At 49.6% G+C, this 27,966-nt stretch overlaps 2 pseudogenes across 2 annotated transcripts in view; both read right to left on the bottom strand.

The window, feature by feature from the left end:
• The window catches only part of LOC307100408 (glyceraldehyde-3-phosphate dehydrogenase-like), a 1,087,365-nt pseudogene that overhangs the window by 917,879 nt on the left and 141,520 nt on the right, over nt 1-27,966 (bottom strand). The gene's annotated exons all lie outside the window — the stretch shown is intronic.
• On the bottom strand, nt 6,865-27,457 carry LOC307100235 (chromobox protein homolog 1-like; annotated as a pseudogene). The gene is made up of 3 exons: nt 27,375-27,457; nt 26,932-27,097; nt 6,865-7,371 (listed from the first exon to the last, which is right to left on the bottom strand). The product of its transcript is annotated as a chromobox protein homolog 1-like (transcript).

Here is a 27,966-nt window from a genome sequence, read left to right on the forward strand (position 1 = left end):
CCCGCATTGACCTCTCCCTGGCCACTCCACCCCCAAGTATTTTCGATATACAAGCAAGTTCATGTCATCTGCAAATAGATATAGTTTCACTTATTCTTTTTGCTTCCTTTTCATTTTCTTGTGTAATTGTCCTAGCTTGAACCTTCTGATGTGGCAAGAGGCCTTATGTTATTTCTGACCTTAGGATCAAGGCATTCAGTTTTTCACCATTGAGCATGACGTTATCTGTGGGTCTTGTAGATATCTTACATCAAGGTTGAGAAAGTTCCCTCTCGTCCTAGTTTATTAACTGTTTTTATCATGAAAAGATATTGGCTTTTGTTAAATGCTTTTTGTACATCTATTGAGATGATCATATGCCTTTTATTCTATTATAATGGTATATTACATCAATGGATTTTTAAAAATCCTCACCTGAGGATATTTTTCCATTGATTTTTACAGAGAGTGGAAGATAGAAGGAAAGACAGAGAGAAATGTCTATCAATGTGAGAGAAACACATCGATTGGTTTTCTCCTGCACAAGCCCCGACTAGGAATGGGCCAGGGAGGAGCCTGCAACCGAGGTACATGCCCTTGACCGGAATCAAACTCGGGACCCTTCTGTCTGCAGGCCAACACTCTATCCACTGAGCCAAACTGACGAGGGCAATAGATTTTTTAATGTTAAACCAATCATGCATTCCTGGTGTAATTCCCACTTGGCCATGGTGCATAATACTTTTTGGGTTTTATTATCTTTTTAAATATGTTTTTATTGATTTCAGAGAGAGGCAGGGAGAGGGAGAGAGAGATAGAAAGATTGATGAGAGAGAAACATTGATCGGCTGCCTCCTGCATGCCCTCCCATTGGGGATCGAGCCACAACCTAGGCATGTGCCCAGATCGGGAATCGAACTGGCAATCTTTTGGTGAATGGATGATGCTCAACCAACTGAGGCACAACAGCCAGATGTATAATCCTTTCTATATGTTGCTGGATTTGGTTTGTTAGTAAGTGTTGAGGATTATTAATATTTTTCTTTAACTCTTTAAAATAAACTTTATGTCACCACCATTAAAATAAAGTCAAGCCAAAACTAGTTTGGCTCAGTGGATAGAGCGTCAGCCTGCCGACTGAAAGGTCCCAGGTTCGATTCCGGTCAAGGGCATGTACCTTGGTTGTGGGCACATCCCCAGTAGGGGGTGTGCAGGAGGCAGCTGATCTATGTTTCTCTCTCATTGATGTTTCTAACTCTCTATCCCTCTCCCTTCCTCTCTGTAAAAAATCAATAAAATATATAAAAAAATAAAGTCAATATCTTGTTTTCATAAATAGAAAACAAGACAATGTAATTCAATTCTGGCTATATTTTCTTATTTGCTCTGGCCTTCAAACCCATGTCTTGTCACTCATCATTGTTATTGTTGAAAACACAGAACAGCCCCAGCCAATTTGGCTCAGTGGATAGAGTGTCAGCCTGCGAACTGAAGGATCGCAGGTCGATTGAAGTCAAGGGCATGTACTAGTACTCAATTACAGGCTCAATCCCCAGCCCTGGTTGGGGCACGTGCAAGAGGCAACCAATCGGTGCGTCTCTCTCACATTAGTGTTTCTCTCTCTGTCTCTCCCCCTCCCTTCCACTCTCTTTGAAAATCAATGAAAAAATAAAAATAAAAAAGTAGCCCATCCGGTGTGGCTCAGTGGTTGAGCATTGACCTATGAACCGGGAGAGCACAGTCTGATTCCAGTCAGGGCACATGCCCGGGTTTCAGGCTCCATCCCCAGTAGGGGGTGTGCAGGAGACAGCCCATTAATGATTCTCTCTCATTGATGTTTCTATCTCTCTCTCCCTCACTCTTCCTCTCTCTAAAATCAATAAAAACATATTTTAAAAAGTAAATAAAGAAGAAGCCGCATGGAGACTGCTAGGAGGGGTGGAGATGTGGAACAGGCTGGTTCGACACTAAACGCGTAGCTGATAAAAATCGGTAGGGATATCTTGGGTGCAAAGGTCCCTCCTAAGGAGTGAGGGGTCCCAGCCCTACATCAGAACCTTCCTAGCCCGAGGTCCTGGTGCTGGGAAGGGAAGTGCCCATAACTTCTGGCTGCAAAAGCCCGCAGGGCTTGTGGCTGAGCAAGACAGAGCTGCTGCAGTCCCAGGCATTCTTCTTAAAGGGCTCCTACGTGGACTTCCTCGGACTCACGTCCCCTGAGCTCTAGTGCTGAGGCAGATGCTCAAAAGGCACCAGAGACACAAGGGGAGGAACTGGATTCTCTGGCTTCAGGGCAACAGCAATCAAGGCTCAACTACACCAGGACAGTGCACGCAGCCCACACAGGGGCGCACCTGGAGCGCCCAGCTCAGGTGACTGGGGGGGCTGAGCCACTGGGCCCTACAGGACACCTACGCCACAAGGCCACTCTGCCATGTCCGGGAGACGTAGCAGCTCTACCTAACACATAGAAACACACACAGGGAGGCAGCCAAAATGAGGAGAAACAGGTCCCAAATGAAAGAACGGGAAATCTCCAGAAAAAGAACAAAATGAAATGGAGGCAAGCAAACTACCAGATACAGAGTTCAAAACCATGGTTGTAAAGATGCTCCAGGAGCTTAAGAAGAACTTCAACTGCATAAAAAAGAGAACATGGAAATCATAAAAAAGAACCAGTCAGAAATGAAGGATACACTAATTGAAATGATGAATAATTTACAGGCAATCAACAGTAGAGTAGATGAAGCTGAGAATCAAATCAGTGATTTGGAATGTAAGGAAGCAGGAAACATCCAATCAGATCAGCAAAAAGAAAAAAATAATTTTAAAAAATGAGGACAGTGGCCCTGGCTGGGTTTTTCTCAGTGGTTAGAGCGCTAGCCCATGGACAGAAGGGTCACAGGTTCGATTCCCACACAAGGGCATGTACCTCAGTTGCAGGTTTGATCCTGGGCCCCAGTTAGGCCACATGTGAGAGGCAACCAGTTGATGTGCATGTATCTCTCTCTTCCCTCCCTTTCACTCTCTCTCTCTCAAAAAAAATAAAAATAAAAATAAATCAATGGAAAAAATATCATCTGGTGAGGATTTAAAAAAAAGAAAATGAGGATAATGTAGGAGCCGCTGGGACAAGTTCAAGTGCACCAATATTTGCATCATGAGGGTGCCAGAAGGAGAAGAGACAGAGCAAGAAGTTGAAAACCTGTTTGAAAAATAATGATGGAAAACTTCCCTAACCTGGTGAAGGAAGCACAGAGAGTCTCAAACCAGATGAACCCATCGAGGCCCACATGAAGGCACAGCATAAAGTGCCAAGGGTTAAAGACAAAGAGAGAATCTTGAGACACTTTCACGAGGTACAGCTGATACTCTGGTGCTAGAATTGTCTGTGGTGGGGACAGATTGAGGTGTTCCTGGTAAGCCCCTAAGTGTACCGTGTTGTGCCCCAGAGCAAGTCTCTGCCTCCCGAGAGAGAATGTACATCGTCCTCCCCCTGGCCAGTTTTCCTCAGTGGTTAGAGTGTCGGTCCGAACACCAGAGGGTCATGGGTTTGATTCCCAGTCAAGGGCTGCAGGTTTGATACCCAGCCCCAGGCGGTGCGTGCGTGTGGGAGACAACCAATCGATGTGTCTCTCTCACCTCTCTCTCTCTCTCTCTCTCTCCCCCCACTTCTTCCTTCTTTTCCATTTTCTCAAAAATTCAATGGAAAAAATATCCTCGGGTGAGGATTAACAACAACAAAAAAGAATGTACATCATCCTAAAACAATGTCCATGGACACGGGGACACCAAGGGACTATTGGCCAGAGCAGCCAGCCAATGTGTGGTCTGTGGGACCTGGCACGTCACAGCAGAGCCCCTCACACCTGGAAGGGATGCTCGGCACCAGCTTGGGGGGGGGGGGGCCCCAGGGCACAAGTCAGCACCTGCGTCAGCCACCACCGCGGCCCCAGCCCCTCTCATTTGGCCTCTGGCCAAAACCAGAGGCTGGGAAGGGCTCCCTCCGACCAGAATCCTGGGTGGCTTTCGGTGCGTTCGAGCTCTTGATTTTACTGTAAGAGGTTTATCCATGTTTTACTGAAGCACAATAGTAATCCCTCCTTTGGAAAAACTGCTGTTTGAAACTGCTGTTTTAGAATTCTCTGCTGCTTTGAAATTCTCTGCTATTTTTTTTTGCTAGTCCCTCTGTTATTTTTAGACTGTAAAATAACTTAGTTTTTTTGCTTGAATAGCAAAGATAAACTTAATTGTCTGACCTTGCAAGCTAGCCATCTAACATAAGGGACTGATATGCTGATATTGATACCAGGTGCCTGTATAGATATGATACTCAAGGTTACAAGTTGTCTATATAGATATGACAGGTGTTTGCTAGATATGATATGTACTCAAGGTTACAAGCTGTCTACAAAAATAACTTACACAAAGACCTAGAAGGATATAAAAAGGAAATACTCCCTCCTGTGTTCAGAATTTGACAGAGGTAACTAATTGGCTCATTAAGGTGTCTTGTCTAGCTCGCTGATTTGCGATACAGCATTACCTCACGTCTTGTTTAAGAAATTCTTTTCTATCCTGAGGTCATAAAGATGTTCTCCTCCATTATCTTTTTTTTTTTTTTAAGTTTTCCTTTCATCATCACCTCTTTTATTTTTTTTAAATATATTTTATTGATTTTTTTACAGAGAGGAAGGGAGAGGGATAGAAAGCTAGAAACATTGATGAGAGAGAAACATCGACCAGCTGCCTCTTGCACACCTCCCACTGGGGATGTGCCCGCAACCAATGTACATGCCCTTAACTGGAATCGAACCTGGGACCCTTCAGTCCGCAGACCGACGCTCTATCCACTGAGCTAAACCGGTTTCGGCCTCCATTATCTTATAAAAGCTTGATAACTTCATGTTTCACATGCCTTTAATCTGCTTGGAATTGATTTGCTTATGGTGTCACATTTTTTATTTTTTTTAAATATATTTTTATTGAGTTCAGAGAGGAAGGGAGAGGGAGAGAGAGATAGAAACATCAATGGTGAGAGAGAATCATTGATTGGCTGCCTCCTGCACGCCCCCAACTGGGGATCAAGCCCACAACCCGGGCATGTACCCTTGACTGGAATCAAACCCAGGACCCTTCGGTCCACAGGCCAACACTCTATCCGCTGAGCCAAACCAGCCAGGACAAAACCACGTGTTTTTTTTGTTTGTTTGTTTTTTAAATAAATCCATAGTTTTATTAAAACAAAAACTGACAGTGTTGTATGAAGTTTACATTTAAACAAAGTTTTCACAGAAAGCTAACACATGCCTAAAAGGATTTTACAATGAAGTTCTAGATGTAGGTCTGGGTTTTGTCAAGAACTGACAGATTTTATGAGTCAAGACAGCATTTTGGGTATTAGTTAATTCTTGGGATTAAAAAAAAGAATTTTTGTTTTGTGTCTTAAAGTGAACATTTAATCTTCTCCTGAGACCAGGGCTTTTGAAATAATCCAACTCCTGAAGTGATTCAATGAACTTGTGCTGTCAGTGACTGAAACCTGCCACCAATGGTTTCAGAGTTCAAAGTTCAAAAAACAGAGAGGCTCCAAGAGTTTTTCCATCCTAAAAACATGGGCCCCTCTCTCTACTCTCACACCTCCTATACCATCCTCTTCACCTCCCTCCAAATAGCCAGGAGCTTGGATGGACAAGCTAATGTCTATCTTACCTAATAATAGACAAACATGTAAATTGACTGTACCTCTGCTATGCCACTAGCCAATCAGGAGTGATATGCAAATTAACCCAACAAAGATGGCAGTTAATTTGCATACACAGGTGCCCAGTGACTGGGCGGGATGCTAGTGTTGTCGCCATGGCGAAGACGCAGGTGTTCTGCCCCACCCCTGGTCTCTCAGGGCCTCTGGGCAGTGTGGGAAGGTGGGGCCTGAGTGGAAAGGGGCTGGGCCGGAGTGGAAAGGTGGTGCTGGCAGCCAGGGAAAGGAAAGCCCATTCTAGCACGAATCTTCGTGCATCAGGCTTCTGGTAGCTTCATAATTAGAAAAGAAAGGGTCTTGTCAATTTCAAGAATTAGCACCTCTAAGACAGAATGATCTGCCTATATATATGCTCCAATAAGACTTTCCCTTCTCAACTAATTTCCATCCCCCCCACCTCCCACCCCAAATGGCAGCTTTGGTAACTTATCATCTGGCTTAGTCCTTTGTTGGGAAAAGAATTAATCTCAGGCAGGCAACACCTTGGCCTATAAATTTCAGACATTCACAGCTTTTAAACAGTCTCTCAGAGTCCTCGATTAGATTGCCAATTACATTTTTTTAAAAGAAAATATTCTGGACACAAAACCAAATCATTAGTAGTTTCTTTTTTTCCATTGTTTCACCATTTCCCCAACCAGGCCCCAAATTTTAATAAAAAACAATCTTACTCATCTCCCTTCCTACCCCATCCCTCCCACCCCCAAATAATACAGCAGTCATAGCCAAAAACTACACACATGCTACACTGTAAAAATGCAGTTAACACTACAAGGCTGTAGCTTGTGGAGATGCTCTTTGAAGATCTACAGTGTCTTTCTGCTCTCACACATACCCATTCTACAAGTATTGACCTTCATAGATGGCCCTTCGCTTTTCTCAGCAAAGTGCAGAATGAATTGCCTTGAAACACTTATCCTCCTTCCCCTCCACATGGATGGGTGTGCAAACTATACAGCATGGAGCGGCTTTAAAGCACTTGGGCTGCTGTAGGGCACAGAAACCATACTGGCTCTCCAAAGGACATCTTCTCAAGCCACTTCTATGGTATCAACACAAGTAGAACGCCTTCCCCTCCCCACTTGAAACCCACAGTCAGATGTGACAGGGGCTGGTACTCAGGAGAGTTAATTCTTGTCATCATCCCCTGAGGGATAGGAATGCCACGCCAGCCTTTCCTCCTAGAAGGACATGACAACCTGGGGCACTGGACCTTGGCTTCCTTGGCTGGGACCCGGTCAGCCTCTCAGAGTTTCTCCATTTCGTCAGGAACAGGAGCGCTCCACTGGAGTCTGTAGCTCCCACAATCCCTTCCGGCTCCAAAGCCCGGGGCAAAGCCTCCAGGCTCCTCTGGCTCTTCTTTCTTCTTCTCTGGTTTGCTCTCCTCTCCCTTCTCTTCCGCATCAGAGCCAGCTCTGCGCTTGCCTCCCGCTGGCTTGTCTCTGTTTTCTGTGACTGTACAAAACTCAGGTCGGGGCAATCCAAGTTCTCTTCTGGCTCCCACGTGTGGTCCTCATCTGAGAACCCCTTCCACGTGAGGAGGCGCTCCCCTTTGCCCTTTACCACTCGAGGGTCGAGCACTTTTTTTCCACCACGTGTTCCTCTTCCTCCTCTCCCAGCACCTCCTCCACTTCCTTTTTTTTTTTTAAATTTCTTTATTGATTAAGGAGTCACATATTTGTCCTCATCCCCCCATTCCCATCCCACATCCCTCCCCACGGATGCCCCAACCCCCTGTTGAACTTAACCATTGGTTAGGCTCGTATGCATGCACACAAGACCTTTGGTTGATCTCTCCCCCCTCCCCCCACCCTCCCCTATCCTCCCTCTGAGGCCCGATAGTCCGATCGATGCCTCCTTGTTTCTGGTTCTGTTCTTGTTCATCAGTCTATGTTGTTCATCATTTCCCCTAGATGAGCGAAATCATGTGTCACTAGAAATATACTTATAAGAATTGAATGTGAGACGAGCAATAATAGTTATGCTGACAGGCAAATGAATCAGTCTGTAGTGAGTTTCTTTCTGGACCAAGAGTTCTTTTGAGACCCAATATCAATGTCCACCAGTTCCTTATGTGTACATGTCGGCACTGACCCCTCAGCTCTGGATGGTGGACAAATGGTGGTAATGCAGGTCCGACTCCCTCTGGTTTGGTCTCGGTTGGACCCAGGGGCACGGCTTCACCCGGACCCAGGGGGTGCGTGGCCTCACCTGGACCCAGGTGCGCGCGGCTTCACCCGGACCCGGGACCCAGCCTCACCCGGATCCAGGGGCACATGGCCTCACCCGGACCCGGGATCCAGCTTCACCCGGACCCAGGGGCGCGTGGCCTCACCCGGATCCAGGGCCACACGGCCTCACCCGGACCCGGGATCCAGCTTCACCCGGACCCAGGGGCACGTGGCCTCTCCCAGACCCAGGGGCGCGTGGCCTCATCCGGGCCCGGGACCCAGCCTCACCTGGATCCAGGGGCACACGGCCTCACCTGAACCCGGGATCCAGCTTCACCCGGACCCAGGGGCACGAGGCCTCACCCGGACCCAGGGGCGTGCGGCCTCACCCGGACCCGGGATCTAGCTTCCCCCGGACCCAGGGGCGCGTGGCCTCACCCGGATCCAGGGCCACACAGCCTCACCCGGACCTGGGATCCAGCTTCCCCCAGACCCAGGGGCGCGTGGCCTCACCCGGACCCAGGGGCTCGTGGCCTCACCCGGACCCAGGGGCGCGTGGCCTCTCCCAGACCCAGGGTCGCGTGGCCTCACCCGGATCCAGGGGCGAACGGCCTCACCCGGACCCGGGACCCAGCCTCACCCGGATCCAGGGGCACACGGCCTCACCCGAACCCGGGATCCAGCTTCACCCAGACCCAGGGGCGCGTGGCCTTACCCGGACCCAGGGGCGCGTGGCCTCACCCGGGCCCGGGACCCAGCCTCACCCGGATCCAGGGGCACACGGCCTCACCCGGACCCGGGATCTAGCTTCCCCCGGACCCAGGGGCGTGTGGCCTCACCCGGACCCAGGGGCGCGAACCACGTTGTTTTTAAACATAAGGTTTAAAATTGGCAAGTAGAATACAGTAAGCCTGCAGACCCTCCATTCTTTAACAGGACCCTCTCTCCTTTCTGTGTGCACTTCCTTCCTTAACCAGTAAGCCCTTAGGCCATCGGACGCAGGTGAGCATCAAACTGTTAAGAACAAAGCCTCAGGCCTGCTGATCACAGAAACAGTGTTGGTCAAGCTAAAGATAGCATCTCGACTTCAACTGTGTTTCAGCCCGAGGCTCACGAAAGCACCCTCATGAAACCAGACAGAACAACCCCTTGGCTGACACCAGGACCTGATACAAAGATCCACTGCCCTCCCTGCCCCCAACCAATCCGTGGAGCCCACGACCCCAACTCCCTTAGTCACAGGATTATGATTCCCCTATATAACCTCTCTCCTGGGTGCCATCAGGGAGCCATGCCTCTGGGCAACACTTACCTGTGACCGTGGGCTCGGTGCCATTTCCTCAGCCAATAAACCCTTACTTTCTTGGTTGCAAACCCCTATTTGCATTTTACTGGGCTTTGATGCGTGTGTGCATGCAGCCAGATCCCTTAAGTGAGGCAACTAATGCAGTATACCCTTCACTCAGGTTCCTGCCACTTTACTGTCTTTGGTTTATCTGTCTCTTCCCGCCCCCCACCCCATCTCTCTCTCTTTCTCTTTGCACACACCCATAAATACACACATCATTTTCCTGAGCCATTTGAGGGTAGACTTCCATGTGTATGAACGTTCTCATACAGCACAATTAGCAAAACCAGGAAATCAACATTAAGACAATACCATTATCTAATTAATAGACCTCAATCATCAGATATTTCCAATTGTCCCAATACTGTTTTATGTATATCCTACATAATAAAAAGGTAATATGCAAATTGCATCACTCTGCTACGCCCACGATTGGGCCGGCTGGAGGCGCGGGGGGCGGGACTCAGGGTGGCCGATTGGCTGGCAGTAGGAGCGGGGGGCGGGCCCCCCACTCCTTCCACCGGCCTACACAGCCGGCGCTGCGGGAGGACCCATGGGGCCGGCGGAAGACACTGGTGGCAGAATTCGGGGTGGCCAATTGCGTGGCTGCTGGCACCAGTTTTCCGCCAGCACCAGTTTTCCTCTGGCCACCCGCCGATCGGAGCGCCTCCCGAGTCCCGCCCTCAGCCTTTGGGAGGCGCTCTGATCAGCGGGTGGCCAGATGAAAACTGGTGCTGGGGGAAAACTGGTGCTGGCAGCCAGGTGAAGGAAAAGTCTATTGCACGAAACTTCGTGCAACGGGCTTCTAGTATATATATATATAATTGATTTCAGAGAGGAAGGAAGAGGGAGAGATAGAAACATCAATGATGAGAGAGTATCATTAAAATCAATAAAAATATATTTTAAAAAACGTCTTTACTGTTGAGAGTATTACAGATGTCCCTTCCTTTTTCCCCGAGACCTTCACCCTATTGTCTGTGTCCTTAGGTAATGCATATCTACACTAATAAAAGGTAATATGCTAATTAGACCAGGTGACCAGACATCTTCTGCACGTCCGACTTCTTTCTGGACAGTCAGGGGGTGACCAGGCCAGCAGGGGGGCAGTTGGGGGGCAGTCAGGCCAGCAGGGGGGGGCAGTTGGGTGGTGCCCAGGCAGGCCAGCAGGGGAGCAGTTGAGGAGTGGCCAGGTTGGCAGGGGGGCAGTTGGGGGGAAACCAGGCTGGCAGGGGGCAGTTGTGGGGTGGCCAGGCTGGCAGGGGGGCAGTTTGGGGGCAATCAGGCAGGTAGGCAAGCAGGTGAGTGGTTAGGAACCAGTGGTCCCGGATTGCGAGAACCGGCAGTCAGACATCCCCCAAGGGGTCCCTGATTGAAGAGGGTGCAGGCCGAGCTGAGGGACCCCCTCCCCCGGCACGAATTTCGTGCACCAGGCCTCTAGTCCTATATAATAAAACCCTAATATGCAAATAGACCAAACGGCAGAACAACCGGTCGCTATGACAAGCACTGACCACCAGGGGGCAGACGCTCAAAGCAGAAGCTGCCCCCTGGTAGTCAGTATGCTCCCCCTGTGGGAGCGCCACTCAGTCAGAAGCTGAGCTCGCTGCTCCTTAGCACTGCCTCAGAGGTGGGAGAGGCTCCCACAACCACCACTGTGCTCAGAAGCTGGGCTCATGGCTGGCAAGCTCAGCAGCCGCAGTGGTGGGAGGCTCTCCTGCCTCCGCTGCAGGTGGGCAGTAAGGAGTGAGGGGCTCCGAACTGCTAGAGCTCCAGACTGCAGACATCTCCCCAGGGGTCCCGGACTGCAAGAGGGCACAGGCCGGGCTGAGGGACTCCCCCTGTGACTACCAGTGCACGAATTTTGTGCACTGGGCCTCTAGTATGCATATAAAATCTTTCGTTAATCTCTTCCCGCCCTCCCTGACCCTTCTTTTCTCTGAGATTTATTAGTCTGTTCCATGTTTCCATGCCTTTGATTCTATTTTATTCACCAGTTTATTTGATCATTAGATTTCTTATTTATTTATTTTTAGATTCAATTGTTGATAGATATGTATTTATTGCCATTTTATTGTTCATATTTTTTATCTTTTTCTTCTTCTTCCTCTTCCTAAAGAATACCCTTCAACATTTCATGCAATCCTGGTTTGGTGGTGATGAACTCCTTTAGCTTTTTCTTATCTGTGAAGCTCTTTATCTGCCCTTCAATTCTGAATGATAGCTTTGCTGGGTAGAGTAATCTTGGTTGTAGGTCCTTGCTACTCATCACTTTGAATATTTCTTGCCACTCCCTTCTGGCCTGCATAGTTTCTGTTGAGAAATCAGCTGACAATCATATGGGTACTGCCTTGTAGGTAACTAACTGTTTTTCTCTTGCTGCTTTTAATATTCTCTCTTTGTCTTTTGCTCTTGGCATTTTAATTATGATGTGTCTTGGTGTGGTCCTCTTTGGATTCCTTTTGTTTGGGGTTCTGTGCACTTCTTGGACTTGTAAGTGTATTTCTTTTACCAGGTGGGGAAAGTTTTCTGTCATTTCAAATAGTTTTCAATATCTTGCTCTCTCTTCTCTTTCTGGCACCCCCATAAGTTTTCTTGCTTCCATTTCTTTAATTTGTTACACAATAGCAGTCCCATTAAGCTCTAAGCAGCTTTAATTTGTCTCCTCATTTTGGCTGTTTCCCTGTGTTTATTTCTATATATTGGATAGAGCTGCTATGTCTCCTTGAGTTGGTAGAGTGGCCTTGTGTAGTAGGTGTCCTGTAGGACCCAGTGGCTCAGCCTCCCCAGTCACCTGAGCTGGGCACTCTAGGTGCACCCCTGTGTGGGCTGTGTGCACAGTCTTGTTGTTGATACTTGATTGCTGTTGGTGTCACTGGGAGGAATTGACCTCCAGGCCAATTGGCTGTGAGGACCAACTGTGTCTATAATGGAAGAGGTACTGTGCAGGAGACACCCCTATAGAGCAGGACTTGCTTCAGTGGAGCTTTGGTGCTCACTGAGTCTGCCCCTTGAGTGTGTTGCTTGTGGATGTGAAGAGTTGTAATCTGGGATGGTCTGACACAGACCACTGGGTACACTGGCTCTTGGGTCACCAGGGAGCTGCAAAGTCAGCCACTGCCTGGGACCACCTGTCAGGAGCTACAGAGGGATCTGCAGATGGCTGCTATTTGTATTGGGCTAGGAAGTGCCCAGGTGAGGCCCAGCTGTGAAGCAAGACAGGCTGGTGCTAGTGCTGGGTCTTTGGCCTTTCATTAATAGGTTTGGGGCACGCTGACTCCAGCTGCTGCTTGTTTAAGAGATTTTATAAAAGTCTGAAGCCTAAGCCAGGACAGGCCATTCATATGGAAAAGCAGCTGCAAACAGCTTGGGTGGGGCTGAAAATTGGATGGGGCAGGGGTCTCAGGGAATCACCAGGATGGAGTGAACAGTGTGGGCCACGCTGATGGAAACTCAGATATGGCTGCCAGTCAGCCCTGCGACAGGGGAGGTCCCAGCACAGGAACAGTGACCCCTGTGAGCATCCCTGTCTGGGAGAAAGCCACTCCTGAGTTCCTGCCCCAATGCCAGACAGTCCAGTTCCTCCCCATATGTCTCTGGATCCCCCCAAAGCTACCGCCCTGGTGCTAGAGTTCAGAGGAGGCGGGACCGTTAAAGTTCATGCTGGGCCCTTAAAGAGGAACACCTGGGTCTCCAGCAGCCTCTGTGTCACTCAGCCACAGTCCCCACTGGTTTTTACAGCCTGAAGTTACGGGGACTTCTCTTCCCAGCTCTGGAACCCTGGGCTGGGGGTCTGGTGTGAGGCTGAGACCCCCTATCTCATGGGGGCCTCAGAGATATCCATCCTGATTAAAAAAACAGCACACATGGGTGTCTGACCAGCCCATTCCTCACCTCCGTCCCTCCTACCAGTCTCAATGTGCTGAAATTAAAAACTTATTTATTTATTTATTTATTTATTTATTTATTTATTTATTTATTATTACTAGAGGCCTGGTGCATGAAATTCATGCATGGGGGGGGGGTCCCCTCATCCCAGCCTGCATCCTCTCCAATCTGGGACCCCTTGGGGGATGTCCGACTGCCGGTTTAGGCCCGATCCCCAGGCCTAAACCGGCAGTCGGACATCCCTCTCACAATCCGGGACCACTGGCTCCTAACTGCTCACCTGCCTGCCTGCCTGATCACCTCTAACTGCCTCTGCCTGCTGGCCTGATTGCCCCTTACTGTTCCCCCCCACCCACCGGCCTTGTTGCCCCCAACTGCCCCCCCCACCAGCCTGGTCATCTCTTACTGCCTCCCCTTCCAGCCTGGTCACCCCCAACTGCTCCCCCCTCGCCAGCCTGATCACCCCCAACTGCCCCCCCTGCCAGCCTGATTGCCCCAGGCAGCCTGCTGCTCAGTCATTTGGTCGTCCCTCACTAACCCCCCTGCTGGCCTGGTCACCCCACGCAGCCTGCTGTTCGGTCGTCCGTCCGGTTGTTTCAGTAGTGACGGTCCCTGGCTTTTTATATATTAATATATTAGGATTATTTAAATATGTTCTTATTGACTTTTTAGGGAGAGGGATATTGAGCCTGTAACCAAGGTATGTGCCCTTGACCAGACTTGAACCTGGGACCCTTTAGTCCACAGGCTGTCACTCTATCCACTGAGCCAAACCCACTAGAGCTGAAATTAAAACTTTTTAATTAAAAGGTAGTCATATCCTGGCCTAAGATCTTCCCTGACAAAAGTCAATCTTTTCCTTAATTAAGCTTGTCTATTGACTTTTGCATCTACAATAACATTCCTTTGGAATGTCAGGTAACTCCCCTTTCTCCAGACCACTCAGGACTGGGTGGAGACCATAAATCATGTTAATTATTAACTGTTAACTGCCATTTTACTCTTCATCCAGTCCCAAAGGTTTCCCTGATTTGCTTTCTCCCACCTCGCTAATCTATCACCAATGGATTTCATATAACTCAATTAAGTCTCCTCTTAATTATAATACACAAAATAAGATGAAGAACTGTTATTCTCTGGAACATTATCTCCATCTGTTGAGATTTGGCTTCACAATAATTGTACACAGTATGGCTCAAAAAAATCACAAAAATTCTCTATAGGTTTGAATGTTTCTTACAGTTGACACCAGTTCCGTAGGAATGAATTCAAACGAGTAGGCCTGACTGCATTGTGATAGGGACAATTTATGAAAGCAATTAAAGCAAGCAAATGTATTAAAGAAGCAAGGCAAGCAAATTTATCATCCAGCATGACACGCATAAATGAGCTCTCAGCTAATCTGAGAGAGAGTTGGGTGGGGGCTTTCTGCCTTATATACTCTTCTGTCTATAAATTTTAGAATTCCTCTGCGAAATAGCTCAGTATAGATTAGTTTTCAAGGTTCTCCTACTTGGTTGTGGCCTTCCCAGAATTCATGAAAAGCACCAGACAATTTTATCTTGCCAACCCTGGACTCTGTTTAGAAAGTAAAAAATAAAACTGCCTTTTTTTCCTTTCCCCTTTCCACCTCCTTGCTAGCATTCTCTGGTTAGGGAGCCTGTTATTTTATTTATTTTAAAAAATATATTTTTTATTGATTTCAAAGAGGAAGGGAGAGGGAGAGAGAGATAGAAACATCAATGATGAGCCCAGCTGGCGTGACTCTGTGGTTGAGCGTTGACCTATGAACCAGGAGGTCATGGTTCCATTCTGGTCAGGGCACATGCCTGGGTTTCGGGCTCCATCCCCAGTGCGGGGTGTGCAGGAGGCAGCCAATCACTGATTCTCTCATTGATGTTTCTATCTCTCTCTCCCTCTCCCTTCCTCTCTGAAATCAATAAAAATATCTTAAAAAAAAAAAAAAAAAAAGAAACATCAATGATGAGAGAATCATTCATCAGCTGCCTCTTGCACGCCCCACTCTGGGGATGGAGCCCGAAACCCAGGCATGTGCCGCCCTGACCAGAACTCAGGCATGTGCCCTGACTGGGAATCAAACTGCGACCTCCTGGTTCCTCGGTTGATGATCAACCACGGAGACACGCCAGCTGGGCTAACCATTTGTTCTCACGTTTCCTTGGTTTGGGGAAGATAATGGCTTGTTATTTACCAGCCAGCGGCAGCTGTCCAAACTGCTTGGCCTTGTTTAATTATTTTGTCTCAGTTTCCCTATTCCTCCTGCCTCGGAATTTTTCTGGCTTCTCGCTATCCTGTAACAGCTCTTTGGTCCAAGGCAAGGTAAGACCGATTAAGTGTTGGCAGGTCAAACACCGACTCCTCGGAGAGCAGTGCTGGCCCAGGCCCACAGCGGGATAGGCAGAGCCACACCTGGTTGGTGCCAAGGGCAGAAATCACCAAGACCGAGAAACTGTCCCCGACTCGGGGCGACCGAGGAGGCTTGGCAGCTCCAGGCAATGTGATCCCAGATGGGATCCTGGGTCAGAAAAAGGCATGATAGGACAAAATGTGAATAAGATCTGTTGATTCGTTAACAGTCTTTATTTCAATGTTAATTTCCTCTTTTTAATAATTGTACTGTTGTTATAAAGGATTTTAACAGCTGGGTGAAGGGTGTACCAGCATTCTTTGTACCATTTCTAAAAGCAAATTTGTTGAGGTATATCATTTATATACCAAAGTTTTACCCTTTAAAATATGTAATTCAATGGCTTTTAGTAAATGTACTCACTTGTGCAAGCATCAACATAGAACATTCTCATCACCTCAACAGCCCCAGCCCCAGGCCTCCCCGACCCCGCCCAGACTCCTCTCCCCACTGATCTGTTCTCTGTCCCTCCTGTTGTGTCTTTTTTGGTCATTTAACATGAAGGGAATCATGATATGTGTGTTTCCCTGTCTGTCACAACTTACTTTCATGTTTTTGAGGTCTTCACACTGTCACAGCTTTTTTTTTTTTAATTTAATAAATATTTATTGTTCAGATTATTACAATTGTTCCTCTTTTTTCCCCCCATAGCTCCCCTCCATCCGGTTCCCACCCCATCCCATGCCCTTACACGCCCCCCCCCCGCCCCCGTCCTCATCCATAGGTGTACGATTTTGGTCCAGTCTCTTCCCGCACCCCCACACCCCTTTCCCCCTCCGAGAATTGTCAGTCCACTCCCTTTCTATGCCCCTGATTCTATTATATTCACCAGTTTATTCTGTTCATCAGATTTTTTATTCACTTGATTTTTAGATTCACTTGTTGATAGACATGTATTTGTTGTTCATAATTTTTATATTTACCTTTTTATTCTTCTTTCTCTTCTTAAAGAATACCTTTCAGCATTTCATATAATACTGGTTTGGTGGTGATGAACTCCTTTAGCTTTTTCTTATCTGTGAAGCTCTTTATCTGCCCTTGAATTCTGAATGATAGCTTTGCTGGGTAGAGTAATCTTGGTTGTAGCTTCTTGCTATTCATCACTTTGAATATTTCTTGCCACTCCCGTTTGGCCTGCATAGTTTCTGTTGAGAAATCAGCTGACAATCATATGGGTGATCCCTTGTAGATAACTAACTGTTTTTCTCTTGCTGCTTTTAATATTCTCTCTTTGTCTTTTGCTCTTGGCATTTTAATTATGATGTGTCTTGGTGTGGTCCTCTTTGGATTCCTTTTGTTTGGGGTTCTGTGCACTTCCTGAACTTGTAAGTCTATTTCTTTCACCAGGTGGGGGAAGTTTTCGGTCATTATTTCTTCAAATAGGTTTTCAGTATCTTGCTCTCTCTCTCTTCTGACATCCCCGTAATTCGGATGTTGGTACGCTTGAGGTTGTCCCAGAGGCTCCTTACACTATCTTCACATTTTTGGATTCTTTTTTCTTTTTGCTTTCCTGGTTGAGTGTTTTTTGCTTCTTTGTATTTCAAAATATATTTCTTTATTGATTTCAGAGAGGAAGGGAGAAGGAGAGAGCGATAGAAACATCAATGAAGAGAGAGAATCATTGATGGGCTGCCTCCTGCACACCCCCCACTGGGGATCAAGCCCGCAACCCAGGCATGTGCCCTCGGCTGGAATCGAACCTGGATCCCTTCGGTCCGCAGGCTGACGCTATATCTACTGAGCCAAGCCGGCTAGGGCTGCTTCTTTGTATTTCAAATCTTTGACTTGATTCTTGCATTCTTCTAGTCTGCTGTTGGGTCTCTGTATAATATTTTTTATTTCAGTCAGTGTATGTTTAATTTCTATTTGGTCCTTTTTCATATCCTCGAGGGTCTCATTAAATTTATAGGCCTTCTCTAGGAAATTCTTGAAAAACCTTATAACCGTGGTTTTGAATTCTATATCCAGTCGTTTGTTTTCCTCCAATTCTTTAATTTGTGATGTTTCTTTGTCTTCACATTTTGGCTGCTTCCCTGAGTTGGTAGGGTAGCTTTGTGTGGTAGTGTCCTATAGCGCCCAGTGGCTCAGCCTCCCCAGTTACCTGAGGTGGACACTTTTGGTGCACCCCTTTGTGGACTGTGTGCACAGCCTTGTTGTAGTTAAGTCTTGATTGTTGTTGTTATCACTGGGAGGAATTGACCTCCAGGCTGATTGGCTGTGAGGATCAGCTGTGTCTATGCTGAGAGAACTTCTGTGCTAGAGACACCCTAATGAGACAAGACCTGCAAAAGCCTCTGTGCTCAGCTTGGATGGGGCAGAATTTCAGGGTGGAGCAGACAGCCTTGGCTTCCTGTCAGCCCTGCCCTATGAGGCCCCTGGGTCTCAGTGTCCCTCGGTAATCGCTGCAAGCACCTCTGAGAGAAAGCCACCCTTGAGTTTTGCCCACTGCCAGACAGTCCAGTTTCTCCCCTAATGAGTCTGGGTTCCCAGAAACTCACCTGGAACTAGAGTTCAGTGCAGTCAGGAGCTTCCGTCTCCCTCCCGCTTTAGAAAGCCAGCCATGCACTCAGCCGTCCTCTCCGCGTGCACATGTCTCTGTACCTCAGCCTTTTGCAGCTCCTCTGAGTCTCAGCAGTCAGTCCTCTCTGCGCACGCATGCTTCCGGACCTCTGCCTTCCACAGCTCCCCTGAGTCTCAGTGTGCTTTCTCTTTTCCTGACAGTCCAGATTCCCCCTGATATGGCTGTGGGTTCCCAGAGTCTCTCCTGGGACTGGAGTTAGGTGCAGTAGGGAGCTTTCGTTTCCCTCCCGCTTGAGGAAGCCAGCCGCGCACTCAGCTGCCCGTGTACTCAGCTGCCTGTCCTCTCCGCGTGCGCACGTCTCCGTACCTCAGCCTTTTGCAGCTCCTCTGAGTCTCAGTGTGCTTTTCTCTTTCCTTCTAGTTGTAGAATTTCCATTCAACCAGCCTTCCTGTGGTTCTGGATGGTGCCCGTTCTGTCTTTTAGTTGTAGTTTTGATATTGTTGTGCGAGGCAGCAGTTTAGGTGTTTACCTATGCCGTCATCTTGGTTTCTCCCTCCAGCTTTTTTTTTTTTTTTGTATGTGAGTTAATTCTTTAAATTTAATTAGTTCTTTATAAAGCTTCCCAATTAATTAGTAAATGATGGCTTATTTTAATAGCCTTACACATTGGTTGCCATTTAAACAAGACATTCTTAAAAAAGGCAATCACATAATAGTTTATAGTCATTTACAAGTGGATGGTATACATTTAGATACAGAGTAGAAGTTCACTTTTACAACGTCCCACTAATACACATTTACCAAATTCAAGGCACAAAATAGTTTGCTTTACTAAAAAAATACTGTAAAAATGTCATTTGCTGTTGTACAAGGTGAATAAAACTTTTAAACAAATCTTTACAACCTTCCATATGTACTCCATAGTGTAAGACTCCCCCCCCCCCCACTTACTCATCATAGTTGGCACAAAAAAATGAGGATTTTTTTTTAAATGTAGAAGTCCCCATTTTCAGAAATGCTCTCTTTGCTGATCTGCTATGTGTTCTAGATAAAAGTCCACCCAAAGAAATGAAACACAGCAACCCCCTGAGGAAAGGGCACGCTCCGTATGCAGCAGAATTCATAGGTGGGAAATGCATGATCTTTTTTGGGTAACTCGGTCCCCAGGGATAGACACTTAAGGAAGGTTTCAGAGAGAAAGTTTGAAAATTCAGCTAACACTTCAGTCGTTGTGACTTTAAGAAAGAGACCCGATTATCTTACCGAAACAAACATCACTTGATTCAAACTGATGGAGATTTCAAAATTCCTTTTCAGAAGAGCTACACAGACACCACGAGAGGCCGCACGGGCTGTGCAAGACGGAAACCGAGGACCCAGGAGACAACATCGCCCTCTCGGTCCTTGGAGTTGCAAGGGTATCAACTGACCAGAGTTTAAGGACAAGAATTAACCAACTCTGTGGGAATTAAGAAGAGCCACTCACATGACACACACTGCAGCTATCATCTCTAGACTCTCTGCTCACTAAAAAAAAAATCACAGCAGCCTGGAGACGCCACACAGCGCTCGCCTGCGAGAACTGACTGGTTTTAGGGTTCTGCCTACAGAGGACCCCACTGGCAACAGCTCCACCTCACTTTTGCTGATCGCGTTTTTCCAAGCACTCTAGTCAGTTAGTTTACACGTTATATTTTAAAAAGTTGATTAACAAAATAAAGTCCACACGAATTTAGAGTCCCGAGAATGTCCGCAATGCTGATGGGGGGAACGGAAACATCTTGATGGTCTTCCGAGGGAAATGGCACTCCACCCAAAAGATTCCCGGGTGCTGTTTTTCACCTCATTATTGTTTGTGGCTTGTTTTCGTTGAGAGATAAAGGGGTACATACACTTGTCTGCTCCTAGGAACCGACACAGGCACATGACGGCTTCGAAAGGGAGGATGCTCTGCATGAAGGTGACGATCTACGTGAGGCGGGGCGTGCAGATCATGGGCTGGTCGGTGAGGATGGCCCTCATGCCTGCTGCGCACAGTAGTCGGGCTGCAGAGGGGGCAGAAAAGGCTCACTCTCCTCCCGGATCCGGCCGCCTCTTAACATGCCAGTGTCTGCCCGGTGCGGGCAAACCAGTGTTGTCTTAATTTCATCCCTTTCAGCAGCCTTCAACTTGTGGCTCCGGGATTTGTGGAAACCCATGATTCCAAGTTTACTGGCACAGGAATCCTCGAACCGGCGGTCCTGAACAATCCCAAGGAACTCGCAGCTGCCACCATATGACCATGACTCATTTCCAGCATCGTACGAAGAAAAGCTTTTGTGGTTGTATGCCTGTTGCCTGGGCCCATTTTAGTAGTTAGCAGGCTCCTCGGCTGTGGTCTCTGTCACAGCTTTTTTTCTATGTCTGAAATTATCCTAATATATAACAATCCAGGAGCCGTCACAACTGAAACAACAGGCTGGACAACCGAACACAGGCTGCGTGGGGCGACCAGGCCAGCAAGGGGGGTTAGTGAGGGACGACCAAATGACTGAACACAGGCTGTGTCGGGGGACCAGGCCGGCAGGGAGGGCAGTTGAGGGCGACCAGGCCAGTGTGGGGGGGGGGCATTTGGGGGCAACCAGGCTGGCGGGGGGTGGGCAGTTGGGGGCTATCAGGCCAGCAGGGGGGCAGTTGGGAGTGACCAGGCCAGCAGGGGGGACAGTTGGGGGTGACCAGGCCAGCAGGGGGAAAGTTGGGGGTGACCAGGCCAGCAAGGGGGCAGTTAGGGGCGATCAGGCAGGCAGGCAGGTGAATGGTTAGAAGCCAGCAGTCCCAGATTGTGAGAAGGATGTCCGACTGCCAGTTTAAGCCCGATCCCTGGGATGAGGCCTAAACCAGCAGTCAGACATCCCCTGAGGGGTCCCAGATTGGAGAGGGTACAGGCTGGGCTGAGGGACAACCCCCCTCCATGCACGAATTTCGTGCACCGGGCCGCTAGTCTATATATATAAAAGGCTAATATGCTAAGTGTCCCACCATCCGACTGGTCGCTATAACATGCACTGACCACCAGGGGGCAGACACTCAACACAGGAGCTGCTGAGCTGCAATGACTTGGCAGTGGCAATTCTTGGGTGATGCACCCCAAAAGCAGAGAGGAAGAAGCCCGATTCCTCGCGGGGCCACGTGATTCCACCTTCTGCCGTGGGATATGTTGTTGCTGGGGCACTGTCACCCCGAATCTGGTTTAGCACACTGCGTTTGCTTTCCGCACCCTGTATGACAGCAACTTTGCAGAGTGCCCTCTTGCACTCCGGGACCCCTTGGGGGATGACGGAGAGCTGGTTTCAGCCCCATCTTTGCAGGACAGGCCAAGGGAGGGACCAAGGGTGGTTGGCTCCAGGGTGTGTCTGGCCGTCTCTCCCAGTCCTGCCCTGCCGGCTACCTTCTAATTAATTTACTTTCAATGTGCACAAATCCATGCACCGGGTCACTAGTTTCTTTTTTTTTTTTTCATATATATATATATATATATATATATATATATATATATATATTTTATTGATTGTAGAGAGAGAGAAAGGGAGAGGGATAGAGAGTTAGAAACATCGATGAGAGAGACACATCGATCAGCTGCCTCCTGCACACCCCCTACTGGGGATGTGCCCGCAACCAAGGTACATGCCCTTGACCGGAATCGAACCTGGGACCCTTCAGTCCGAAGGCCGACGCTCTATCCACTGAGCCAAACCGGTTAGGGCTCTTTCTTTCTTTTTTTTTTTTTTTTAAATTTCTTTATTGATTAAGATATTACATATGTGTCCTTATCCCCCCCTGCCCTCCCCACCCCCTCACTAGTTTCAAATAAAAAGCTGTGGGGGGAAGAGAAGACAAATCATTGCCCTTCTAGTGTGCGAGGGACCAATGTGCTACCCGGTGGCTAGTGGGTCTTCCTGACTGGCTGGTTGGCAGTCAGCAGTGACTGAGCGCTCTGGGGGCCACGCAGAGCCTCCCCCACTGCCACCACAGCTCCACGGTGAGCCCCTCTTCCACATGCGGGAGGCTGATGGCCGAGGCCGGCGATGCCCACTGCAGCTGCAATATGAACTTGACTCGGTTGAATGTGCAGTAAGTAGTCCACAGTAATCTGCCAGGGACCATCTGCTTTCTGTAGGGACCAGACTGGTGGAGGAAATGGGCATGGGTGAGGGAGCCCTCCACCCCGCATCCTGTACGGCTCAGGGTGGCACCCATCTCTGCCATTCTTGGCTGGAGAAGCGGTTTCAGCGGCTCTGCCAGGCCCCGTTGCCATGGGACCCTCTCAACCCCATTGCTTTCAGGGAGCCCGATTCTGTTACAGCATCTGCTACTATCAAGTCTGGGCCTCGGAGGAATGGCCACCCAGCTTCTCAGTGACGGGCCACTCCAGTGCGCCCTCCCTGGTAAATGGATGTCCTCTGGGTCTTGCAGAATCTAATGGCGGGTGGGGGTTTTGGCCCATCAGAAATGTAGAGTTTGCTGGCCGGTGTGCTCAGGGGTTAGAGCATCAGCTGAATACTGAAGGGTCTTGGGTTTGATTCCCCGTCAAGGGCACCTACCTGGTTGCAGATCTGACCCCCGCCCCCAGTCTGGGCTTGTGTGGGAGGCAACTAATTGATGTTTCTGTCACATTGATGTTTCTCTCTCTCTCCCCCTCCCCCCTCCCTTCCACTATCTCTAAAATAAAAAAAAAAAAAAAATCAATGGAAAAATACCCTCACTTTTTGGGTGAGGATTTAAAAAAAAAAAAAAAAAAAAGACTTGCAGAGTATGTCCAGGTTAGCACGCCCTTCACCCAGCACTTGAACTCCTTCCTCCACTGCCTGTGGCAACGCCTATATTTCTGCTTCCCTGAGCCTGGGCCACGGCTTTCTCAAAGCTTCCACACCAGCTGGCAGTGTCCTGGCACTGTTTCCTGGGGGCTCTGCCAGGTAGTAAGTCCTGTGTTACAGCAGGGGCTCCCCTACAGATAAGCCCCCCCAGAACCCATTTCCTGTCAGTAGCCCTGAAGCCCTGCCCCTCGGTCCCGGCACTCCCACTCCTCCTGCCCGGCCCCCTTGGCACGTCCCGCAGGCTTTCAGCACGCCATCCGTCTCCTCGCCATCCGTCTCCTCGCCATCCGTCTCCTCGGCAGGCCCAGCACTTCCCAGCCAGGTTTGGTCATTGCATTGTAAACGGTGGAGTAGACCTTGGCCCTTGAGTTCTAGCTAAGAAAGCATTCAGGGCCAAGATTCAAACTTGTGAGGGGGAAAAAGTGCCCTCGAAAAAGTTCCCAGCGGGGTGCGGGCCAGGCAGGGGTTCCCTGCTTTCTCCTCCAGCTACCCCGTTCCATGTCTCCTGTCCTTGCATGGAAGCCAGATGGGGCTTTTCTCCAGCTCCCTTGTTCTTCTCTGAGCGGGGGGAGGGGGCAGGGGGTTCAGGAGTGGGGGTGTGGGTGTTGGGGAGGGATCTACCACATGACAGGCCAGAGGAGAAAAGATCAGGGGACACCTGACCTGTGTGACCCGAGAGCACAGCGTGCCTTAGGGGCGAGGGCCTCAGGACAACGATTACTTCCCTCACTTGCTCTCCCGGTTCTGCCTGTTGCTAGGTGTCCTGGACTCTCTGCCCCGGGGACATGCAGACCTGGCCCATTGTTCTGCCCTGCTCTACGCATGCCTACCTGCTGCCTACCACAACAGGACCCTTGTTATTGGTCAGGTGGCCAGGAGGGAACGTGGGATCCCCAGGGGAAGGAGCAGAGACCTGTGCGTAATTTTCTTAAAAAAAAAAAAAAAATCATTGGTTTTAGAGAGAGAGGAAAGGAGAGAGGGAGAGAGAGAGAGAGAGATTGATCAGTTTGTTGTTCCACTTATTTATGCATTCCTTGGTTGTTTCTTGTATGTGCCCTGACGAGATTGAACCTGAAACGTTAACGTTGTGGTGCCTGGGCAGGCTCAATAGCCATCTCAGACGGTGATGAAAGGAAACTGAATTTATTTAAGGAAAAGGGGATGGGAGATGGGGATATCCAAAGGGAAGGGCTACACAGAGAAAGGGGGGCCTTGAGGACAGGTTCGGGGGGCTGGCCTGGACGAGCTGCTGCTGTCCATTGCTCCCCTGGTTCAAGTCTCGCGGGGTCCCCTTAGAGGTAGGGGGATACGTGCCTGTGGGGGAATGGCAGGGGCATGCCCCTTGGAGGGAGAGCACACCGGGTCCTTTGCCTGAGTGTTGTTTTTTTTTTAAATATATATATTTTATTGATGTTTTACAGAGAGGAAGAGAGAGGGATAGAGTTAGAAACATCGATGAGAGAGAAACATCGATCAGCTGCCTCCTGCACCCCCCCCACTGGGGATGTGCCCGCAACCAAGGTACATGCCCTTGACCGGAATCGAACCTGGGACCCTTGAGTCCGCAGGCCGATGCTCTATCCACTGAGCCAAACCGGTTTTGGCTGCCTGAGTGTTTTGCTCTCTCTTGCAGGTGGAAATCTTAGGGGAGGGCCGTAATGGAATACTCATCAGCTCTCCGGGGTGCTCTTCACTGTCTGGTCTCCGCTGACTGGTTGGTGCCAGGCCGTCATCAGTCAGTGTAGCTGTTTGGTTTTGCCAGTTTCTGGGCCTGGAGCTGAACTACAACTGAGGCCTAGATATTATCTTCAGGGAGTGTTAACGTGAAAAAACCACTGAAACCTGTAAAGAATTTTTGTGAGTTTATTTGGGCCACACTGTCGACATATGACAGGAAGCAGAACCTCAACGAATTGAGATAATGCTCCGGAGAATGGCGGGTTACATCTGTATTTACACATTGCAACCAAAGGAAGGGACGTAGGTGAGTTACATGAAATTCATTGGTGATAGATTAAGGAGGTGGGATACAGCAAAGTGGGGGTGGGAGGGGGACCCCTGTGATTGGATAAAAAGGAAAATGACGGACACATACTTAGGTGGGTGCAGGAACAATTAACATGATAATGAAGGAATTTGTGGTCTCTGTCCTGGTGCCCAGGGCATTTGGTTGTGCTCTGAGGGGCCCAGAAAAAGGGAAGTTACAAGTTACTCTGACATTTCAATGATATGTTATCATAGATGCAAAAAGACAGATAGGCTCAGTTAAGGTAAAGGTTGACCTTGTCAGCGAAGATACCGGCCTAGGACATAACTGCCCACCACAACTGCTTTCAGTTAAAGTTTAATTTCAGACCATCCTGTGTGGTTACTTTAGGTCTCTGAGTTTGCAAGACCGCCCTGCAGGCCTCCCCTGGGCTGTCAGGTCAGCATGTGGCCCCTTTCGTCCACAGGAGGAAAAGGTCAGGGGGTCTAAACCTCATGCCCAGTGAAGTGCTAGGCGAGGACAGGTACCCCTGGGGGTGAGGTTCTTGTGTTCCCAGTTTGCCCCTTGCTAGGCATCTGGGGCTTCAGCCCTGCTGAGTTCCTGTACCGGGCCCATGGTCCTTGCTCTCACAGAACCCACAACCTCGGCATATCAGGATGATGCTCTAACCAACTGAGCTAACCGGCCGGGGCCCCTGTGTGTGATTTTCAAGTGAGAGGGAGGAGCAGCTCATCCATAGGCCCAGAGTCTGGGGATCTACCTTGCAAGGTTTCCTAGGGCAGCGATCAGATGTGCCCATCGGAGCGTCAGGGCCCCCTTCCTCCCAACCAGGACGGTGACCTTGGTGTAGTGCACTTGGTGGGCTGAGTTCAACCTTCACCTCAGAATTCTGGCTGATCCCCTGTTTGTGTGCCTTCCGATAGGCTGCCAAGGAGGCCCTCTGATAGCACACGCTGTCTTCAGCTGGTGGCTAATCGCCCTCAGCTTTTCATTGTCTTACTTTTTTTTTTTTTTTAAAGTATTTTTATTGATTTCAGAGAGGAAGAGAAAGGGAGGGAGAGATAGAAACATCAGTGATGAGAGAGAATCATTGATCAGCTGCCTCCTATACACTCCCTACTGGGGATCAAGCCCACAACCTGGGCATGTGCCCTTGACCAGAATCGAAGCTGGGACCCTTCAGTCCGCAGGCTGACGCTCTATCCACTGAGCCAAACCAGCCAGGGCTCATTGTCTTTCTTAAATGCATCACTGACAGCTCCCAGGAACAGCCTTCTGAAGCCACAGATTTTTGGTCTTTTTATTTTATTTAAATACTAGAGGCCCAGTGCACAAAATTCATGCACGGTGTCCCTCAGCCCAGCCTGCACCCTCTCGCAATCTGGGACCCCTCGGGTAGGGTCCCTCGGCCTGGCAGCGATCAGGGCCTATCGGGGCTTTCCTTCCCCCCCGGCTGCCGGCAGCTGGCCCCACCCCCACTGCTGCCACTGCTTGCCATCTGTGCAGATTTGCCCCCCGCCCAGTCCCCCACCACCGGCCGCCTCCCTCTGCAGGTGACAGGCGTGGGATGTGATTGCTTGGCTGGCCTGGGCCTTCCTCTGTGGGGCGATCGCTGGCTGGCCCTGCACACTCGCCACAGAGTTGCTGGCCGGTGGCCTGGGCCTCCCTCTGTGGGGCAATCGTGGGGCGATGGTGCGGCCCCCTCGACCAATCGCATCGCACCCGCCTTGGCTGGCCTGGCGCCAGTGGGTGTCATAGCGTGGTCATCCAGGATCAAACCTACAAACCAGGTACATGCCCTTGACCGGGAATCAAACCTGTGACCCTTTTATGCACAGTCTGACGGTCTAACCACTGAGCTACCGGCCAGGGCAAGAACCTGGATACGTTTGAAAGCAGAGAACCAACATAGACCCTTAGTGTTCAAGATCAGGGACGGCCCTGTGTCAGGATGAGGAAGCCAAAGCATCCAGTGCAGCTGGAGCCTTCGCCACTTACCAGGAACACAATTCCACGCTCTTCCCATCGCCCTGGCAGGTTCTGCTTCCCAGCTACAGCCATGAACGGAGCCTCCTGCATGGCCTCCGAGAGCGACCCGCAGCCCTGCGTCCTCCACAGCTGTCCCCGCTGCTCGCCACTTCCAGAAGGACCTACGCAGCGTGGCCTGAGGCAGGGAAGGAGGCGGGAAGGCTGCCACGTCACCACATGGGACAGAACAGGGACTCCTGCATGCCCACGCCCCTCGCCCCTCGCCCCTCGCCCCCGGGGCAGACGCTGGACTTACCGTCACATGTGTTTTTGCAGCAGACAGCACCCCTTTTCCTTGGCAGGTTACCCCTCCCACAGACTGCACCTCAGGACACTGAGGAGGTGACCCTGAGGGTTCCCACACTGGGGCAGGTGAAGTGGTGTCACGCCTTCATGAAACGGTCTGCACGCACCCACTGAGCAGTCCGTCTGCCAAGCCGCCGGGCCCTGCCAGCTTGAAGACAAAGGCAAGAAAGGGCCGGTCAGGCACCTTCATCCCCCGCGCTGGCATCCAAGGCATTGGCCACCGTTCCTGGTGCTGCCGGGCGTGCCCTCAACTTCGGGTTGCGTTCAGCCACTAGCCTGGACCAAGGTCACAGGCAACCACCATTTTGCATATTTCAACAGCTTTATAGCCACCTCGCTACTTCTGTTACAGGACAGCGAAAAGCCAGGAACATTTCAGGACAGGAGGAACAGGGAAACGGAGACAAGAAAACTAAACAGGGCCAGTTTGGCAGCCTGCAACCAGCTGGTAAAGAGCAAGCCCTTACCTTCCCCCCGCCAGGGAGCTGGAGAGCAAATGGTTGTCTCTCCAGAGAATGCTGGAGAGGAGGGGAAGGGAAGGGGGGGAAGGGAAGGAACCTTAATGCAACTAGAGAACACGTAGCTTAAATCACCCGAAACTAACTGACGGGGCGGGGGGGGGGGGGGGGGGAGTACAGTCTTATCTCATCCCACTGTTTGAACCCAGACGCCAGCAGTTTCGGGATTTAATTGCCAGGT

This window comes from Cnephaeus nilssonii, assembly GCF_951640355.1.
Source record: "Cnephaeus nilssonii genome assembly, chromosome: 5".
Taxonomy (NCBI): Eukaryota; Metazoa; Chordata; class Mammalia; order Chiroptera; family Vespertilionidae; genus Cnephaeus; species Cnephaeus nilssonii.